Consider the following 8,275-nt stretch of genomic DNA (forward strand, 5'->3'; position numbering starts at 1 on the left):
TGGCTTGAGCTCTGGTTTCTACCATACACAGATCCGGGTCACTTGTCGTCACTGTGAAAAAAATTGGGACCACCCGAAAATTGAAGCTGACAAGTGAATGGTACCACCTCGCTCAGCTCGTCATCCTGATTCTTATGGGCTAAGTCTCTTATAAGTGTCCCAGGAGGGCCTCAGTTTTTTTTTTTTTTAACTCTGAAAAGGAGCTTTACCCCCTGCTTATCAATACTGCAGTAGCCAATTTCCAGAAAAGTTAATCCCACCCCATGTCCTGCGAGAATCGCCCTAAGGTATAGGAGCCACAAGCCTCCCTACACAAAGGGTCAGATCTATTTGCGAAACCCTCAACTACTGAATGTGAGTTGGACTATGGCAGCGACAGAACCCTGGTTGTTAGATCTGAATGGTATTGTGGCGATAGACCCTGAATTGGTGGATCTGATTGTTGCGGCAGTGACAAAACCCCAACTGCTAGATCTGATCTGCCAAAGAAGATGACGGGCAATCTTCAGAGAGACAAGGGAACTATGGTTTCAAGGAGTGTTAGGTGCTACAGAACGCAATATACATAAGGGTCCAACAGTAGTACTCGACCAATCTTTTAAGGCACTAACTAAGGAGGATCAACCGTACCCTTAGTCGTACTACCCGACTACCCTATCGTACGCGCGAGTAATCTCCCCGAGTGTTGTTCATGGTGACTGTAGCAGCAAGACGACCGATGATTTATCTACGGCAAGGTTTTAGGTGAGCCTACGGGGCTTCCGATATACCTAGAGGGTACGTGGAAGACAGTCCGTGCGCGGTTTTGTCTAATGCACTACTACTCGAAGGGGTACCCACAGGGGCTACAAGGGAGTCCAACAAGCATGAACACCTATTGTATTTCTTGTGTGCATGCCTCCCTAAATCCACAGGTTTATGCGCTCAACGACAGATCCCGTGGTTTAAAGACGCCGAAACACGTCTCTAGCCAAAAGAAAAAAAACTCTGCTAAAAATGGAGATACCACCGGCCCTGAAAAGCACTCTAATACCACTTGTTATGCTCTTGACCTGCAAGAAGATGCCATAATACCAAATATACGAAGAAATACAACCTAGAACACATAACAAAATGAGAAATAACAACATGTATTTTATTATTCAAAGATGAAAGCAATGTTCACTTGCCTCTTCGAGGGGGCAACCTCCAATAGAGCAAGGCTCGATTACAAAATAAGACACGACACCCTCAATGGGGAGTCTCTATCCTTTATATAGGATTCATACATGCAATACCATGGGTCAATACCATGGTTCTCTTAATACCATCTATATAATACCATGGCCCGTTTCAACTGACTGTGGTCCCTTTCTTTAAATGTGGGTCAGCCACTTACAATTATTAATGTGGGCTTTATTGACTCTTTAACTAATTATAACTATGACTCGACCCTATTACATAAGTAAGGGGGTTAGGGTTGGACCCTATCATGCTACTCGCTTGCAAGAAAGAAATCCTCAAGCCAAATTTAGGGCTCAACCAAGCCACACCTAAAGTTTTCCCCTGTGTGAGGGGACTCCTAAAATGAAAGTAATTAATCTAAGTATGAATCTAATTCTAAATGCAATGCATAAAAGTAAAATAAACTAACCTAACTCAATACTTAGGAGATAGCTCTCAAATATCAAGTGCATGGATTTAATTTACATGGGGACTTAACATGTTTTTTAATAATGAATATCATATTGCAGAAAAAATTTCCAACAAAAAATATTTTAGGTGCAACACATACCTTGTTTGGAGATTTAAAATAGTGAATGATTGACCATCAAAACTTAGAAAATAATACAATGAATTTTAATGGCAACTAAATAAATTTTGAATATCAATTTTCTTAGTAAATAGTTACTCAGAAATTGATGTAAGCACATGAGAAATGTGAAAATACTCAACATATCTATGAGACTCATGGATTAGATAACTAGTCCAAAAGATAATCATTCTCATATCAACAAAAGTGCAGAATAAAGAACAATCAACAGAGATTTGCAATTGAATGAAAATGAATTGTATTAACAAATAGAAGTATCTAAAAATACAATAATTGAACCTGAAAGCCTTGCTCTGTTTTCCAAAGAATCTCCAACAATCTCCTCAAAATGATCAACTCTGCTAGTAGAAGGAAGAATTACAAAAGTGCAAGTTCTGCTTTATTAACGAAGATTGAATTCTAAAAGAAAATCCCCATTGACCTCATATCTAAGTTTTCCTCCCTATATACAACTCAAATTCTCATTATAAAAGTGCCTAGGGCCTCTAAGTTGCAGAGAAGAGAAATCACTTTCTCCTTCTCAAAACTGATGTTTAATAATTTACAAAAATCTCCAAAAATGGAGAGTTGTAGGAAGTGGTTAAGATCCATCAAATTTGGAGCTTGAAATCTCCATTTTCTCTATTAGTGGTGCAATACAATTTCTCCAAAATACGTTAGCTTCAACCTCTCCAATAGATCTCCTATAAAAAGTTAAAACCAATAAAAAACCAAATAACATAAATGAATTTGCTTATTAAAATCAAAATACCATCCTAGGAAAACAAAATCTCAAATTAAAATCAAATTAAATAAATTAATTAAAAGAAAATCATGCTTCCCGTTGATCACAGTCAAGACCTATATGGCTCAAGAGGGTTGCCTTTAAACCAATTTGCAACAACAAAAGTTTTAGTAAATGAAATTGTTTTAAAACAAATTTCCCAAATTAATTTTTGTTACAATTTCATAACTCTATCTTCTGCTAATTTTTAGGCATAGTAAATGATCAAATCTGGTTGATTTAATGCTGTGAGGTTGTTCTCCGTGTTTCTATCTTTCCAACGAGCTATTATGGGCCTCATTTGGCCAAGTAAACTTGAAATTATGACTCTCCAAAATTGCGTTATCCAAATAGACAAAATACTAGAAAATGCATGCCTAAGCAGAGTAATTAGAAATTTTGTTTTTTAAATAAACATTCAAAATTTATCTAAGATTAAACTATACACCTAATATAAATTTAAATAAAAATAAATAAATAATTAAACAAATTAAGCAAGATAAAAATTGCATTGATTAAAATTTAATTAAAAATAAATAAATAAATAAATTTAAAAAGCTTTTTGAATTACAATAGGAAGCTCATACGTATGAGCATTTATTTGAAATGTGGAGTGGACCCCTCTTTAATATATATTGTATTAAAAACCAAAACCAAAATCCTTTTTTATATGCATACAAGAGGTCTCAAAGTGGAAAAGAAGAGGTGTCCGGGAGCTATAAGGAATAAGGAGGAGGGGAGGGAGTCGTTTGAAGGATACTGGAAGATGGTACTGTGGAACAAGGCAGCAGGGAATGATAAAGGGCACAAGTTATAATGTTTTTAGTGAGGGAGAAAGAAGGTCATCTCATTTAGTTAGAAAAAAAAGACTCAAATAAGCAATTCATTTGGTTTAAAATATCATAAAATGGAAACCACATCAAAATTGCAACATGCTATTTTGCGCCACAAGTTTCAAAATTCTACAAAGGTAGAGGGCTTGACCACAAAGACCCATTTGCAACCTTAAAAGCAGATATTGCAACATATTCTCAACTAGGTGAAGTTGTAATGCCCAACTTAATCTTATCATGCGAATTTTATTAGTGTTTAAATTACCTGAAAATATTGACTTATAATTATCAAGAAATATTGGTATATACCTACATTTGTGAATCTGTAATTTTATTTACTGATATAAATTTTATTATTGTTATTATTCAATTCCCAACTTGTCTTCTCAAATTTAAATTTGGATATGATATGGTCTCCTTCCATTTATTCCAAATTAAATATCCATATCCCAAGGCGTCTTCTCAAAATCTACTTGGAAGAAGATATGGTCTTCTCCAATTAATTTCCAAATTAAATATTCATATTTTATCCTCAAAATGTCATCTCAAATCTACTTGAACAAGATATGGTAAGAAAGTCAAGGATACTAAATGAAAGGATGAGGGGGTAGTCATGGCATTAATGATAGGTGGTTGAGGTGGATGGGACGAAGAGACATAAAAGGGGAAGGATGATGAGAGGAGAGGGGGGAGATCTTTGGTATTGATTTTGTTTTGGGGGAGGAATGTGGAGAAAGAGAAGGGAGAGAATGGAGAGATAAATGAGGGAATACAAACTTGGATTTGGAGAGTGTTTGTTAAACTTGGACACACTACATCTGGTTGGACTTGGGCTCGGAGGGCTAGGGAACCTGTGGAGGTTCCCTAGGCTAGGAAATACTTCCTAGTTGGCTGGGAGGCAAATCTAGTCGAGTAGTCAAGAGGAGCATCCCAACAGAGTCAGGAGCTTAGGAGCATCTCAACTAAGCTATTGGAACAGGTATTCCTCCGTTTATTGATTACTTATGTAAATGGTTGCAATGAAATTCTTACTTATTTAATTTGTGGTAAATAAATTTTAATGATATATTATCATCAAATAAATGTTTAGATAGAAATAATTTATTTCTTGATCCGGATCTTGGGAGGAGGCCCCGAAGATCTAAAATATTGAAATGGATCTTGGGGTAGAGAGACCCCCAAGATCTGAAAACTTGAAATGCTAGAAGAAAAAGAGGAGAATGCCCAAAAAGCAACACCACAAAGAAACTTTTTATTAAAACCGACTGATCTGGATTTAAACATGAATGCAACAAAATCCAGAGGTAACCATAGAGACAGATATGCAGCGGAAATAATACTTCTTTTCATTAATGGAAAATACTAAAATATGCTTACAACCAGAGTTGGAAATAAACTAGCCAGGGCGATGGTAGCTTATCTCTGAGAAGAGATGTGGCGACTACATGCCTCTGAACTGTAAAGGCTACATCGTGGCGGACCACTTGTCCTTTTACAAAATGTGACTTGTTACTTATAGTATTTTCCAGTTATAATACCATGGGTGAATGAATACCATGGGTGGATTTTTTTAATACCACGGGCGGATTCCATTTACAATACCATGGGTAAATTCCATGGGTCGATGAATAATATGGGTGGATGAGTACCATGGGTTGATGCCATTTTCCATTCGGATCATTCCTCCCTCCTTAAGAAACAATGGTCCCCATTGCGTAAAGTTCCCTCCCGCAAAGCCTTTGTTGAATATGAAGAGCCACTGAAGATAAGGGTTTTAATATGGTTAACCCAAAACCCTGATAAACGAAGATCCGAGCATAGAGATACCCTGTAATGCTTGTGACCAACTGTGATTCTGACAATGTGCGGCCTAGCAAATGGACTTCGATGACAAGGATTTTATGCGGTTGACCCATAACCATGATGTTGGTTGCTGATGAAGTAGCAGGTGCCTACATAACCTCGGGTGGGAGGGCACATCTCCAAATAACCTAAGCCGAATGCTGCTATGTTGAAATTGATGAATGTGAAGCAGGTGCCTAATAAAGTGGGGTGGGAGGGCACGTCTCCAATGGGAACTCACTCCGGATGCTGCTCCAGAATTAAAATGGGCATAACTCAATCAATATAACTTAGAATATTTATTATAACATGTTTTTGGAAGCAGAATGACCATTTTCATCTTCCCATGTGATGGAAATCCTTATCTGGACACTCTGAGATCTCAAATTTGCGCTGCAATAGTTCCGTCGTCACAAAAATTCTGATAAAATAGCTGATTTTAAATCAGCGATATCTCTCACATCCGGACTCCGATTCGACCCATTTTTTTTTTTGAAATGGGGTGATTTTTCGAGAGGAATCCAGATCTGGTATTTGTTTTTGTAAATTTTGTACCAAATGGTTCAGATCTGATCTGCAAAGTCGCCGCCCAAAAAAATTCTTGCAAAAAAATTGAGACTGAAATATGCATGAAACCCTCATTCCCATGGAATCATAACCTGCTCTGATACCACTGATCCGGATCTTGGGGGGAGGCCCCCAAGATCTAAGAGATTGAAATGGATCTTGGGAGGAGAGACCCCCAAGATCTGAAAACTTGAATTGCCATAAGAAAAAAAGAGGAGAATGCCCCATAAACAAAACCACAAAGAAACTTTTTATTAAAACCGATAATAACTGTAAAGCTTACAAACAGAAATGGAAATAAACAGCTAGGGCGATGGTAGCTTATCTCTGAGAAGAGATGTGGTGGCTACATGCCTCTGAACTGTAAAGGCTACATTGTGGTGGACAATCTGTCCTTTTACAAAATGTGACTTGTTACTTATAGTATTTTCCAGTTATAATACCATGGGTCAATTCCATGGGTGAATGAATACCATGGGTGGATTTTTTTAATACCACGGGCGGATGCCATTTACAATACCATGGGTAAATTCCATGGGTCGATGAATAATATGGGTGGATGAGTACCATGGGTTGATGCCATTTTCCATTCGGATCATTTCCCATCTTATTGTGTTTAAAATTAGAGAAATTTAGTTTTTAGTTAGAGGACCCTAAGAGGGAGCCTCACACGTGGTATCATAGCCTAGGTTCAAAATCTGGACCTTGAAGCCTACCTACTAGAAAAAAAAATAATGCAAACAAATTTAATTATATTAGAAACCAAAATAAATTGAATTATTAAATGACATTGACCATAAATTTAAATGATAAATATATATATAATTCTTTTGGAAAAGAAAACAAAATATCCAAAATTGTTTCATAGTGTGTGCTTGATATGGAATACCAAGATTTACACTTCGAGAGTTGACACTTGTCGGATTAATCTAAGGGTAAAGTAAATTTCTGATTATTTCTTTCAAAACAATAATCCACACCTAAACTCTTAGTATTCTAGCGATGATGTCGAGCATCTTTCTTGAAATTTGAGTACCTCTGAGTTACACCACAATGAGCAAATATTCATTGAGATCCATTGTAGCAACAATTTTTATGGCTATTGTTGTTTGAGGTGAAATGGAGGACGGCAAACCGAAGAAACGAAGCAACTTAACCATGACAATTTCGTGTGGTTCTTCCTCCCCACATTCTTCCAATCCTCTGGTATTCCCAAATCTTCTGAACCATATTTCGGCGAAGATCTTGTGTAGGCTGCCTCTCTATGGCCGCGCCATTGCTTCTTGCGTGTGTCATTCTTGGAGAGATTCCCTCCTTTTCTCTTCAGTAACCTGTGACCAAAAAGAACAATAATGGCTTTACATTTCCGTGTTTGACAAGACCCGGGCAATGAAAGGATGCATCTGGAAGGACGATTATAGATGGCTCTTGTTTGATCCAGAGAGTACCTGCAGCAAAACTCTGATACCCCCACCTCTCCTCCGTTGTTTCTCAGTGGGGGAGTATGGAGTCTAGACAATTTCTCTCTGCAATAACCTCTTTGTGCTGGGCCTTGGATTCTTCGATGAGGGCTATGATTCTCTCTGTTATAACGATTGCGTCGGAGATTGGAGCGTGCTGCCTCATATGGACACCAATCAGTGTTTCTTTGCTCGCGTTACTCTGGGAAACTTTGTCTATGTTGCTGACGACAACGATTTCATTAAAAAGAATCTCAAAATAGCTGAAAGATTTGACATTGAAAAGAATGGGTGGGAAAACCTTCCTGATATGATTAAGGCTAGGGATCTTTGTTCTGCCTTCATGTTGAATTCTAGGATCTATGTTGTAGGAGGGTCATATGCAGCATTGGAGGAATTTGGAGTAGTAGTGACACTAGATGAGCTATACCCATTTCCAAACAGATACGATCCAAGAGGGGTAATTGGGCTAGGAACAAGTGTAGGAATGTATTGGGGTTTAGGGGATCGAAGCTCACCTGATGTTCTGGGAGACAAAACACTTGAAGGGGTATGGCAAAGAAACGTTAGACCTATTTTAATCTCTAGTTTTCTCATTCTCTGTCTTCTTTCATGGAGCTTGAAGGCTAAATTCTAAGAACCCACTTCAACTCCAGGCTTTGAAATATCCAGGCCTGTCCTACGTATCCTCTGGTTTCACAGGGTGGCGTTGACTTAATTTGTACTAGAAGTATGCACTAGCATCTCTGTTTAGTGAAAAAAAAGTTTGTATAGTTTGTGGGTTTCTTTAGCTGTTAAGAATTATGCTTTGACATCTCTTTGCTTATGATTTCATCTCTTCAGTATTTGTTCATTGATACAACCCTAGGGATACCCTTCTTGGAGTCGGCATTTGATTAACTCTGAAGCGAGAGGAGGTGACTCTGTACCAATGCCATGTTGTCTTGGAACTATTATCACTTAGAATGTACCATTGAACAGAACTGACTCCAGGATG

General features: G+C 37.7%; 1 pseudogene; it reads left to right on the plus strand.

Moving 5' to 3' along the window:
- The first annotated feature begins 6,937 nt into the window (after nt 1-6,937).
- LOC149181699 (F-box/kelch-repeat protein At1g67480-like) lies at nt 6,938-7,915 on the plus strand (annotated as a pseudogene).
- Nucleotides 7,916-8,275: the final 360 nt, after the last annotated feature.

This window comes from Pinus tabuliformis, chromosome 3_2, assembly GCF_031772625.1.
Source record: "Pinus tabuliformis cultivar Carrire ecotype Pingquan chromosome 3_2, CPIR1, whole genome shotgun sequence".
Taxonomy (NCBI): domain Eukaryota; kingdom Viridiplantae; phylum Streptophyta; class Pinopsida; order Pinales; family Pinaceae; genus Pinus; species Pinus tabuliformis.